The sequence below is a fragment of the Ischnura elegans genome, chromosome X (assembly GCF_921293095.1).
Source record: "Ischnura elegans chromosome X, ioIscEleg1.1, whole genome shotgun sequence".
NCBI lineage: Eukaryota > Metazoa > Arthropoda > Insecta > Odonata > Coenagrionidae > Ischnura > Ischnura elegans.
In genome coordinates this window covers 47728649-47743056 of record NC_060259.1, presented here as the reverse complement: position 1 = coordinate 47743056, position 14408 = coordinate 47728649, and the positions used below count along the sequence as shown (strand labels likewise).

Below are 14408 nucleotides of genomic sequence, written 5' to 3'. Positions count from 1 at the left end.
TAAATATACCTGGTCTCTTCAGGGCAGCCAAACAAGTAATTAAAAAAATTGAACAGTTAGTTCATGACTTTTCAAGAAAAATCGTGTGATTAAAGCTACGGAACTTCATTCACAGCGTTGATTATGTTAGCGCTAGATAGTACCATTTTTACTACATTTTAAAATGTTGTGTTACAAAAACAATGTGCACCTCATTTTTTGCTCCTAGTCGTTGCTGAAAGCAATAAAAAATTTCATCTGCGAGGCGAAAACGTGATACTCGCTTGGAATTCAATGGACTTAAATACATAATTTTCAGAAAGTATGCAATTTCAAGTGACCACTCACATGAGAAATATATAAATTGTACACTGGATACTTTTTCAACATTATGGATAGATAAGTGTTCCATTTTGTTCATTTTTTCACGATGATTCTTAAAGGTGACTACGGTATTTGACTTAAGAATGACTGTTTTGAGAAACATGAATGAGTGAGCATATTTTCTCTGATTCATTAATTTATGTGTGCAGCTATCTTCACTAATATCCTTTAAGACTTACGACGACATAAGAATTGAGTATTCTGGCGAAACGTCACGCATGAATCCATTCTCAAATAAAACAGCTCCAACATGTCGGTGATGGTGAATGAAAGATTACATCTAAAACTGACCACCTCGTAGAACACGGTAATAAGTAGAATGCGCTCTTTGTTATGGATACCATAATTTTTCTTCCCTCTTAAAACACAAAAGTGAGTAAATTTAAATTCCAGAACAACTCCTTCACCCATGATTTTTGGGCCTTAAACAGCACAAAGTTCCCAATGAATTGATACTTCCGAATATTATTTTAACAATCGAGTTACAGTATTCACTTCACAATAGGCGGTTTTTTCAATTGCAGCGCGCATTTTGAAGAGTTACCAAAGAACATTTATCACTCAAACGACACCCTTGTTATCAATTCAAGCGAAAAGAAAATGTTTCGTTTTGACCCGGAGGGAAATTAAAATAAGAGGACTAGTTTTGGTATCGTTCCGTGTGAAATAAAAACCACCTAAAAGTTTAGTTTCGACCCCGGACGAAACATAACACCCGGAAATGAAACGAAATTAATCTAAACTCCGCTACTCTTAGTTAAGTTTCGATCCTAGAAGTTGAATAGTATCGACCCATTGCATGACAGAATGTAGAGGTTAAAACATTGAGCTTAGAAATCGAATGCCCAGTTTGCGTTCACCGTTCTCCCGTTAATGCTAAAAATATGAGTGCTCCATGCAACTAATGCCATTAGTCGGAGCCACTACTTCATTCAACCATACTTCGTACTCGGTGTGTGGATCGAAACTAAACTGATGTTAGGATGTCGTATTTTTATATAAACAGCGTTTCATGTAGATTGAAAGGCGTAAATGTTTACCAAAACATTTGATTCCTGACAGTTCAAAGCGACATTATGATTTGAAAACAGTGTGATTAAGAGTTTAGCGTAATTATAAATAATATGAATTTGTTTTGTCAGTGCAAACTGAAATTCGAACAATGAGTGCAACAGTACTTATAGTTAAATGCCAAATTTTTAGTGTAATAACTACGTCACTGAATAATTCCTCAATTACTTGCAGCAAGCCAAATTGAGGATTCAAAGTAAAAATGGAGACAAAATTAATTTTATGGCAGCATAGGTTAAGAACGAAGTTTCTTCAGCGGTCTTAAATGGCGTTGAGAATAACCCGCGATGTAATACTTAGAAAAAGTATGCCCGTCGTGAAGAGTAGCTTAAACTTAGGCATAGGTAATCAAAATAAAACTAATATAATTTATCGGATTTTCAATGAAACCTGTCATAAGCACTGATAATGACTATCAGACATTATACAATCATTTATCAAGGAATTAACTGCATCATCGAGTTGATATGTTTAGAGGTAAAATATTCCCGATTCTGGGTATTGTGTGTGTGATTGTTGCGTGCTTCTGAAAGCAAGTTAGTTTTATATACATGTATTATAACAGAATTCTTATAACCGAATGCACGAACGATAAAAAAATTAAAATATTCACTGAATTTAATTAAATAAAATTTGTATCATATTCTGATGGAACGTCTAAAAGTAGCCCTAGAATAGGTTAATTGTGATGCCTTTACATTCCACTGCTTTTGTAAAGGGCATACTCTAAATGTGCGTAGGTGGAATAAAGTTATATTACTATAATTATAAGTCGTAGATATAGGTCATTATATGTCCGTGGAATTAAGTCAGTACTTTCAAATGTTATAAAACAAGTGGTTCGCGCATAACGAAACTCAATCAACAATAATTATTTAATTACGTGTTCAGTTTTTCTAATGCGGATTTTTCAGATAAACCTCAAAGGATTTTGGCTAAGGAAACGAGACCTTCGAAATAAATAATTTATTTAAAAGTTCCATTTGCAGAGAAATGCATTTTACTGCGATAAATGGAACACAAAACAACGCAATTCCCATTACGTGAAATGAACTTACAACGAATGACGACGACGAGTATCTGACATGAAAGAGAATTCCATATAATACTGCATCTACAAACTTGATCATTGATCAATAAAAAAAGAGCTCATTTTTTATTTTGTGCGTAGTTTATTTTTACGGTGGCCAAGGCGCAAAATAGCGTCTGCACTACTCACCTATACACGCCTCCCTTGTCCTGGACTCGAGTCAGCTTCGATGTCCTTCAGACGCTTTCAGAGGAAGGACCGCTCCACCAATGTGACGGCCTGGCTACGTCTAACTCTGACTGACGGACAGACTCTCCCCGACCTAACGCGGCTGAAATAGGAAGCATAAAGAAAAGCGAAACTCATTGAGTCACAACCACGAATAATGCAAAAGAGGATCCTCGAGTAGGCCTCTAGATGCGCTTTCACCCACCGCGCATTTAAATGGTTTTACAAAAGTCACCACTCGCGTCGCTGACGGACAAATGGATCAGAGTTTCACCTGGAAATAAACTATAATTAGCGGTTTTAACCGTAATTTAAATGCATGATGATGTAATCTATCAATGGCATAAGAACTTTATGCTATTCCTCGCAGTTACCAACACTGTACTGCAAAATATTGGAAAAAATGATCGCATTGCATTCGTCGGTGCACTGTGGACGTTTTTGAAAACCGATAAAAATGCGACCAAATAGGGAACAGTAACCAGCCTTCTACGGGATGGCATTGTACCTACTTCATGCAGTCCCTGTGGTCACAGCTATCATTTTCCTAGCGGTCATTTCTTCATCTCTGGCCGGCTAAATAAAACTAACCTAAAACTCTTAACCTCCATCGTATTTCCAATAACACCATTTCTCGTTATTTTTGAAAATTTCTCAAAATTAAATGAGAGGGTCTATGACTGTAAGAATTGGTTTTATTGAATAATAGGCTATTGGCTTCTACTTTTAAATTATTTTTGTGATATCCTTTTGATATTTTTGTTTCCACATTGTTAAGAACTTTCACCTGAAATGCTGTTTACGAAGCCAGAATTTGATATTTTATCACAAATCAATGATAAGATCAATTATAACGGAGCTTTCGGTTTATGCTTTATTTGTAGCTAGCCTATGGAGTTAGTGCAAACACTTCGCAGTTGTACTTTATATTTTCACAAAATTAGTGTTTTTATGCCATGGGACAGATATGTCCCTATGGACCATGAGGGAGCGAGAATTGGTATTCTCTCACGTAAATTGACTCGTGATTGAATGGCAACCAATAGTAGCATCACGGAAACGGTAACTGAGGTTGAATGCAATACCTACCCCACGTGGAGATGGGTTTTAACTATTGATTTGTGACCATTCTGAGAATGGCAGGCTGGAAGTTAAATGTTGCTTGCTGTGTCCCAAATAAGAGGTATTGTTTCCATTATTTCGGCTGACGCTTTCATGCAGTATTATAACCAGCTCTCGGCATCACGTTCTCTGACAGAAGGGAAACTGCCTTTACGTTTGTGTACCATGTGTAATCTCTTGGTGCAGATAGATTTACTACACACTGCCCTTGTGAAAATTTACATATGCTAATCTGACTGGACGCCGCTGAGCCCAGCTATCCTGCGCGGTACAACCCTTCTGCAACACTCCAGCCCGACAAGTATTTCTTTATTATTTTCAAAACGCAAAGCGTTCCTGATGATCTTAAAACTCCTTTGAGACATTATATTGTAATTTATTGGCAATATACGGCACTTGCATGTCAGGATCAGAGGACCAATAGTCCCTAAAACTCGGAACCGCATGATAACTCACCATTAAATTATTCGCCAAATTCACGCTAATCTCTCCGGGAGGAGTTTGGAAAGATGCTCCCATTTGTTTCGTGTAAATTCACTTTGTTGAGCGATAAGAGTGACCAGTTCATCAAAACTGCTAGCTTTTCTAAAACATCCCTATATAAATATTTGGCTCATTATTATAGAGAACTATTTCAAAAATGAGCACAAAACTAAATGTAATAATACACATTCTATGGACAAACGCAACAGTCCTTTGCTGAAAACTTATCTTTACAATAACATGTACGGTAAAAGGTTGCTGAAGTATGTTGTACCTCATACCTTTAATTGTATGCCAAAGGCTTTGTGTAATCTCAAATCTTTGGCCGACATTAAGAGAAACGTGAAAGATTGGTTAATAAGTGATATTGTAAACTTGTTATTTCTTTATTTTAATCTGAAATGTACAAAATATATTAAATTATCATCGTTTTGTTATAACGTTGAAGTTGAAACCTGTAATATAAATGCTATGCTATCAATGTGCCACATGTTGTACTGAATAACTGGAACCTTCTGATATGCCATATGGGTTAGAAGAACCAAGTTTGTATATGCAAATAAAGGCAAATATTATTTTAACAAATTTTTCATTCGAGGGGGTAGAGACCCCCGAGGTTGTGGCAGTGGTCTCCATCTAGAAGGCAGGTAATGAATGGCATGCTTCCTTCTCACCTTTGATGTGCTGTGGCGTGGTTCGGCAAAGATATATATGACCAAATATCGTAATTGCTTTGGTATGAGGAGCGAGCGCGTTTCTTAGTAGCTGAACTAATGCTGTTATTCAGCGATGAAAATATATGTTGCATTTGACAACGATGGAAATAAGGGCCGACGCATTTATAACAAAGCTTGATGTATTATTACTTGATAACCTGTTATCAATTATGGGATTCCTATACAAACTTCCACAGGTGCTGCCATAGATATGAAAAAAATCGATTTTTTCGATCCGCTCTAACGTATATGCTACAGAGAAGTAATACGAAATTTTTTTTATGACATATGTTGCTTGAAAACGAGTATTTACTATAACTTAGTTGAAAACATAGCCATAGATGTTATTCTAAAATCTGAAAGTTTGAATTTCAAAGAGAGTTCAGCATTATCTTCTAGAATGCCTGCATCCCAGAATATGGCATGTGAGTTCCTCTAATCTTTAATTATGATCTGAAAGTGCACCTATTCATAGTTTTTTAAATAAACCATTATGTTTGCCCAAAATACTTCGTACAGATTGCTTTTCCCTGGCAGTTTTTTTCCACAAATTCAATCTATGAACAGTTACAGTACTTTTATCCGGCATATAAAACAAAAAATAGTGGTGAATTTGAATAAAATCAGACCATGACACACCAAAAGGTGCTACTTTATAATATTAACTAACATAGCCTCCTGAACGCCTTAACAACCTCAGAAATTTAAAGTCACCAATGTCTGCCCGCAAAATTAGCCCAACAGCTATCAATCGTATTCATACCTGAGCTAGTTCATCCCTTTTTCAGCGCTTCAAGAGCCCTATTCGCAAGCAATTCCAAGAAAAAAATTCTTTTCAGTTCAGATATGGTTCTATCCCCAACTTACGCCGAGTCAAGAGAGAGAAGAGGTTAAAACTTAAGGCTGTAGAATCAAGGCAGTTGTTTCTCTCATTAGCGGAATGGAACTAAGGTATGTGGTAGGTGTTTCCTTGAGTGAGTAATTTACATACAAAGTACCCATTTGATATTCCGGTCCCGTTCGAGTACTCGAACAGAATCCCTATCTCCTTTGTGTTTTCTCGTGAAAAGTACTCCGAAGTGGCGTCCAATCCCTTCAACGAGATATCCAGCGACTGACACCGACATCATGTATCTCACACTTAGCTATCATTCTGCTTACTTTAAATTATGCCAATGAGTTCAGCTGCCAGTGGCACAGCGGAAAAGAAACCTAAAAGTTCTTCCATCTCGGAATGTTAGGAATGAAGTTTTTAAGATGGATAGGAATTAAACTTTACTTTACTAGTGAGTGGAATAAGAAATATTGGGTCGGCCATTTCGTTTTCTCAAAGGTTTTAATGCAGTTAAAGTTCATTTCACTGCAGCAGATAGCCATGAGTGGTTCTTGAATACAAATTATTATCATTCCGCATATCATTATCATTCTTCCTTAGCTGTAAGTGTTCGCAAGGGGTTGATATTATTTGCATTATAACAGTGATGCCTCATGTCATTTATCTATGTATTTAGTCAGGAGAATTGTATTTTGATTTTTCATATAATACACGAATTGTTTATAACATATGAAAAAAAAATTATTATCAAAATCATCTGTGGTTTTAAAACATAAAAGAAAGGCATATTTTAACTCAATTTTGAATGTCACTAAATTTTTAATAATTCTTCATTGAATGATAAACAGCTTTTTCCGCGTTTTTTCTTTGTTTTACTCATTATTTCCTTCTCTTTCATGCATTGCCTCTTTAGCATTCAATAAGGTATGCATTTTTTTATTTTCCTCATAATTGCGGGTGCTTTCGTCAGAATATCCGTCATTCATTGAAACTATTTCTCACATTACGAAACAACTCTGATATCGATACAGTAAGGAAGGGAAGATACAGTAAGGAAGGGAAGTAGGGAAAGATTATTACGAACAGTGATCCGCTATCTCTTTGATTTCCTTGCATGACTTGGCCTGAAATTTATGAAGGTACGCTGGATCTCACAATGGGAGTCAAAATCCCCACTATGACACCTGTATTAACTTCTCACATTCCATGATTCAGCCCAGAGGTTGGTATGGAAAGGTGACGCCTGAGCTTCTCCCTTCCCTGGCCTAACCCTGAGTTTAAGGAAATTAGTGTAATAATGAACGTATCTATGGTCCAGTTTCTCATTCAAATATATATTTCGATCATTCATTGTTTTCAATCATTAGTATTACGCTTCAAATTTGTAAAACTACGTAATGATGACAGCGTACCGGTGGAGCACGTGGTGGAGAAATAAAAAAACGTATTTAAAGACTCGAATATTTTATTCCCGATGGTTTAAAACTTTTGAATACTATTCCAAATGCTTCAAATACGAAGAAATGCGTATTATTAGAACATACCAACCTATGAGCAACATGACGTTTACGGATTGTAACTGGTTTCTCCTGTTGAAAAAACCAGTTGAATTCCTGTTGGCTGGTATGTTCCACGCATCGCTAAAAATTGTCGAGTTAATACACTACTAACTCCCTAGCTCATACCGTTTGCTTTGCACAGAAGAGGATAAAATTAACCATCAGCGAGGACACAGCCATGTGTATTTCACGCTTTCAGGGTAATGGGGCCAGATGCGGAGGTACAGGGGCGGGGAGGGTAGCTCCTCAGGAAATCCTGGATACATCGGAAAGATAGAAATCATTGAGCAATCTGCTTTTAATTCTTCCAGCTCAAGAACAATCTTTAAACGTGCACGAAGAATATTTAGATGGAGGAAGACTAAAAGCCACTTGAGCAAGCAGGCGCATTTTCGATAACAGGTATTGGATGCCACCAAGGCGTCGCGGTAAATGGTATATCTTCCATCCCCTCCAACCACAACGACCCTAATATTATTTTAGACCTCCTTTGTTTGCATAGGGCTTAAACTATTAAATGGTATAACAGGGTACTTAAAACTTTCAGAAAACAAAATAAAAACTCTAAAGCTGCTAAATGAATGAATACTATCCATAAATAAAATTGAAGTTGTCTATTATATTTGTAAATCATTTTATATTTCAAACTTTAACTAACCATGTTACGTGTTTCTATAACATAGCTTGACGTATTGTAATAAAATGTGCATTTTGCCTTTGTTCACAAACTGGCATGAATGTTCTCGTCCTTTTTTGTGTACACATATATGTTGGGAAATTTCAACTTTTGTATAACAACACCAACAATGACACATATTTATATACGGATGCTGTAACGTCTGATTTTTTTGAAGTTGTTATTTTGGTTGTGAAGGGTTTGTTTGGGAGAGGGGATTGTTGAGAGAGATGTGAAAAAGGAGGGTTTTTGTGGAGTATTGTGGAGAGAATTGAAGTAAATAAAAAAGGTTATGAAAATTAATCGTCTTACGTTACAATGCCAGTCTCGATACAGGTGATTGTACGTACATTTGAGGCTGCCTAAAGCTCACAAATGTTTGTTCTCAAATAATGTAAACAGCTATGGAGTTATGCATTTATTTTGTACTAGCAGGCCACCCAGCGTTGCTCGGGAACGATAGTAACCAGAGAATTGGTAAACTTGGAACTTGGAATTCAAGGTCACATAGCAAGAAGATTTTTAGGCACGCTGAACAGCAAACAATGGAGAAAACGATTTTCGTAATACGCGAACAGCACCACCTTATGTCCCGCTCCACAACATTCATCGCTATGCCTGTCTGTACGTGTGTAGACCACAGAAATTGTACGAGGTGACGTAACAAATGGTTATGAGAAAACGACGTAATGGACGTGTCGGACACAACCGAAATTAGCACTATGGGGTTTGGGAGCATTGGATGCACCTATGTGCTAAATTTGGCTGCAATCCATGCAGCCGTATGGAAACGCATACGGTACAGACAAACAGACATCCTCTTTTATATATATAGATAGACAATAGTTACATATTCCTATTGTTATTATTATGATCCACCAATGGCTAGTTACCGATACAAGTCCCACCTAGTCTAATTATCAGTGAGATAGACCTAAAGTATATTGGATGAGCGCTTTTTTTCTAACTCTGAGAGCGGTTGTGTCTGCATGGTGCGGCCGTGACCGCGCCTGATGCGTGGGCGGCGACGAGGAGATGGCGCTTGAGTGCCGCGTCGCCCAAGAAGCCGGGGGAAATGGCCAACGGGCCACGTCACCCGCGTCCGCTATAAACACAGGGGTGGGATGGGGTGTCCGCGACACGAGTTATTCCCGCCACCTGCCGAGGTGCTAAAGTCATCTCGAGCGCCATGCCAACGCGCACGGAACGCGTCGGAGTCGCCACACGGGCGTGACGGCGTCACATTCGGACTCACCTCCGCACCCACCCCGAGCCGTATCCCTGCACCCGAGACTTCATCTTCATGCCTCCCCCTTTCGCCTCAGAGGAGGCGCTGGAGATGTTTCCACCGCCGAGGCAAATCAAGACCATGAAACACTTCGCCGAGGCAACACCGTCCATCAATTCAACGATAAGGGGGCATCCATTAGTTACGTGAGGCGATTAGGGATTTGATGGGGGATTCAAGCCGATTCACACCCTATCTCGCGTTGGGGAAAGGGGGATAGTCTTGGCTAGTATCACGTAATTTTTTTCCCATTGGAAAAAATGTAATATTTCAGTCTTACAATTAGTAATCTTAAGAACCATTCTTAACTAATCTCTATTCATTAAGTTTGTAGAGAGTCAGTCTGCCCTCGTCGAACCTAAACTTCGTGATCCTCTGCCTCGTACCCGCGATGGCGAGTGTCAAGAGCGGCTGGTAGTGAATTTGTGGATTGCAGTCAAAGCAGTCCGCTCGCATTGCATATGAAAATAAAAGTCCGCCGACCGAAGATAGAACGACGCTTATACGACGGAGTTTTCACCTCATCACAGAGGCAGGAAGGGAAGGGAATTCGTGGTTCGAGTGGAAGCAGTCCAGTGGCATTGAATGTAAACAAAAAAAAATCGCTCGTCTAATATGAAAATAATAAAAGAAATTGTTTGTTTTAATAAATCCAGTGCAATGTAGCATAAAATAACCTATTTTTCACTTAAAATACGCATTCTGATCAACCTTACATGAGAACAGAGGTAGGGGGAAGGCTGTCGCGCCAAATCTCACAATACCTCACAGAGGGAGGAGGGGTCCAAAAGTCGCCAAAATTGCCTCAGAAATTCATGGTTGTATAGACTGGTGGTTGAAAGCTCACACCACCCATTAATACACAATGTTTTTAATGTTTTTTTTTCTATTGATTATTACTATAAAATGTAAGCTTATGTGGTGTATCCTTTTCGGTCGACCGATCGCTTTTTTTCTTTTCTCCTCACGTAAAGTGTTAAGAAACTATAATATTTTCCTTATTTTCATGGTATATGGAAACATTTATTGCCATCGTTCACTTGCCACTATCTCGATAAAGAAATTCTACCCTTAAAATACCTTGAAAAAGTTTTGGAATTTCAACTATAGTTAAATATCGAATTGGAACCTTTTTACATATTTAGAAATTTTTAAGATTGCAGAAAATGTTTTAAAGAACTAATTCGCTTGAAGAAAAGACACGATGCAATCTTTTAAATGGAGGTAGCTGAAAAGAAACATTCTCGTCAAGTTTGCAGCCATCATATTTTCATCACTTACTTCATGCATTCTTATGATATCCATTCTATCGAAGGAACGAGAAACGGTGACGATGCTAAACAAGGCCAAGAAATTTTAAAGAGGTGATCTATGGAACCTGTGGCACTGTGCGAAGTTCCGAAATGCCGACAATCCAAGTACTGTTGGTCGTCCGAAATTCCGACCACCGGATATGACCCAAAACCACATGAAATTCTGTGGTAATATAGGCCGCTATTTTGTGGAACAGTAGTGACGGATCCTTGAAATTATGTTTCAAACAAATTCACCGAGTAATATTGTTTCTACCAAGAGGAATGGATAGAGGAGGCCTTATTCCATCCCATAGAAGGGCCATTTTTGTTGCCACTTCGGTCGCTATTTAATCGGTTTTCAATATTCTCCACGGTGCAATTATGAGTGAAATGGGATCCACCTTTTTCGATATAATTTGCAGAATGGTAATGGCGAATGCAAGGAATTCAATTGAAGAGTTATGAAATTGATAAATCACATTATCATGAATGTAAATTTTGTTTAACTCCTCTGTCTTATTTCCCCGTTAAACTCGGATCAATTTGTTCGTTGTCGACGTGAGTGGCGACTTTTATAAAACCCATTTAAATGGGTGGTGGGTGACAACACATTTAGATGACGACTTAAAGATCCTCTTTTTTTCATATTTGTGTTTCCAACAGTGAACCTGCTCTATCTGGATTGCACCAAAAAAAGATACGGCTAGCCGATTTGACCCGATACGCAATGAAGCGCAAAATAAAATGTGGAACTTTACATAGAGTTTTAGAAACGCATTTAAAAAATTTTATGTGGCCCTTCCCCTCCGTACTTCACTCATGGACATTCATCGCCACTGAAGGGGTGGAATAATTTCATCAGGACAGCGGCTGAAAAGCTCGGCCGCAAGGTCCTGACATTATGTGTTGTGCCGTTGGAAATTGCCCCGAGTTACTCTGTTATGATAAAAGAATTAGACCACTTATGAAGGGCTTACTTTATTCCTGAAAATGCCTCATTGGGGTAGATAAACGTAAAATGCGTTATTTTTAAGCTAGGAAAGAAGAGATTCGATCACCAATAACCTGGCTTTACACTGAGGACGGAAATTTTGAATTGAAATGTCTGAGCTCGCATAGTCCTCATATTGCTCACAATGTTGTGTATGAATTGGTCTTTCGGACACTATACACGACCTCTTAATGAAATTCTATCCCATTACAACGACTCAATATCACCACGAACCGGTCATATTCTGTAATTTTTGAGTCTGCAATCAAGAATAAACTCGCTTAAATCTAGAATCTAAATGAGCGTAAAGAGCATTCAAAATGTCTCAAATATAAAGCCTCGCATTAGATAAAATACTAATGAATAATTTTCAAAATCCAGGTAAATGTCAACGTTGACAGAGTTTGAGCATAGCGTTAGTTAGTAGAACTATAAAAATTATAACATGATAGCCTATGTTTTAATGAATTAAGCGTTAGAAATAAAACTAATCGAAACGCGACCTCACAAGGTGTTCTGGAGCAAAATTTCCGATGACATGTTTTTTCGCAACGTTTGTAGCCCATAGCTTTATCACATCGTGTGGGGGGAGGGGAGTGAGATATTTTGCGAGGCACCATCTTGGCATGCATTACCTCTAGACGAAAATACATCTGTGGAATGATATTTGTAGCTAAGGGTTTTTTTTAATATTCATCAATCATTATGAAATATTATTTGTTAAGCTGGTGAAGTAAAACTTTCTTTGGGGTGCCACCTTTAATATTACCATTTTTCAGTTATTCCAGAAATTACGGGGGGTGGCAGCCTACCCTACTTAGTGCACCACTGCTTCGTCACCCGTAAGGAGTGGCGGATATTAGGGGGGGCTTAGAGGGCTATAGCCCTACCTCCATTGGGTTGAATCACACAACAAAAGCTAAATAAAATCGAAATTTTTGGAGGCTATCACTTTTTACAAAAGTATTTTTTCTACATTTTCCGAAATATTTGTTTATTTTAACAAATTGAAATACAAGTTAGCTCTAAACTTAGGGCCTAATTTAAACGCATTTGGTATTCTATAATCCAGTGGCAGATCCAGAGAGGATAGCCCACCCTTGAGTCTCATTTAATCTAGATAGAATGGTAATTTTGTTCGGATGTTGATGAAACAAAAATCCGTGACCATTACCACTGTCTTACAGAAATGGTATCTTTTCCGTGTTCTTAGATGGTTATTATTTATCGTAAAACAATGCATAAATACTTTTTAACAACAAAATGTGCATTAGAATTCAGAAATTTTTAATTTCTGGATCGCATATTCTGCAGCGTTATATTCCTCACCCAAGCTACAAGATATTGCGTGTGAGGTACAAACACGCTGGGTGTTTGGCAAAGGCTTTGGATGAACTTAATGATAAAAGCCTAGTCGCCTGGCAATGCTTACGCGAGAGAACGCCAAGCGTCTGTATTCCACTCGAAACCATTTAATACCTTTTTGTTGACGTTGGAATGAGATCAAAGTCGCTCTATCGAAGTCTAGGATTACTTTGCAACAGCTTGCGGCGAGGAATGTGTAAGATATGCAAACGCATTCAATTCTATGCCTTAATCCTTTGGTGTGTGTGTTTTTTTCCCATCTCAGCTCTTGGAGGAAAACAGATTACCACTCAATTTAAAAGAGTGGTTTACTCAGATGACGTGCCTCGTCCAAATCGTATTTCCGACTCGCGGCACCGTAGCGTAACCCCACTCCAACTTCTCTGAGCCCCCGGGGACGCGCTGATGCCAGCAAACAGCTCCGATTGAAATGCTGTCTTAGTTGACTCCACGCTGGAATACATGCCTCAGGGAGGTTCTTTCACTCGCCAAGAAACAAATGAACAAAGATTCCATCAACCTGATATAATACATCCACATGTGAATCGCCAGTCACAATCTCTATTTGCAATAAGTGCGATGACAGTAAATTATTGCGATGTCATATGCCTCGGAGGCGGTGGGGTAAAGTCCTCGCCTGCAAAACATGAGTAGCCTAGGTAGGTTGCCCATCCACGGGGAATGGTTGTTTGTACACGTGTACCCGTAAAATTGTTGAAAAACCCCCGATGGAAAAACCAATGTGAGCTATTTTCGGTGTCATGGCAATAAGTAAAAAATAATGAAAACTGAGTGGGAAATGACACAATTTTTACTTAAAAATATTCCATTCTAGCAAAACCTTAAGTGAGGTTATCCTGCATTTCTGAATAAAAATGACCAATCTCGTAGAGCCGTTGGAGTGTCAAAAGAATCCATCAATCGTTCATTGCGCGAGTCAGGCGATGATATAATGGAAATGAGCCTTTCCCGTGGTATTGAGACCATAAATTGAACGTGTATCTTAGACATGCAATAATTGGTTTTTAAAACAATGCCATTATTTAGCTATATCTGTGATGTGATTCTAGTTTGATCCCAAATCAGGGAATACAGAAAAACCTCCAGGGACGGATTAAATATTTACATGGTCTTTGGATTCTCACTGCCTTGCTTATTACGTATGAATATAATGAAGACTGCTCTCTGGTATACGAGCGAGATAGAAGTAATTTTCAAATCTCCCTTGTTACAGAAAATGAAAAAAATGATGTCAGCGAGACTACTCTTCACTCACCTCAACGTCCTGCTGACGAGACAGGGGAGACCCAAATGTCACACATTTATTTTATTTAATGCCCTTTGACTCGCTTGACGGACTTTCCTGGTTACTGTATCAGTTCTTAC

The 14408-nt window shown here is 38.3% G+C and overlaps 1 protein-coding gene across 1 annotated transcript in view; it reads right to left on the bottom strand.

Annotated features, from left to right (window-relative positions):
• Window positions 1-14408, bottom strand: part of LOC124170977 (ELAV-like protein 1) — a 733134-nt gene that overhangs the window by 361811 nt on the left and 356915 nt on the right. The gene's annotated exons all lie outside the window — the stretch shown is intronic.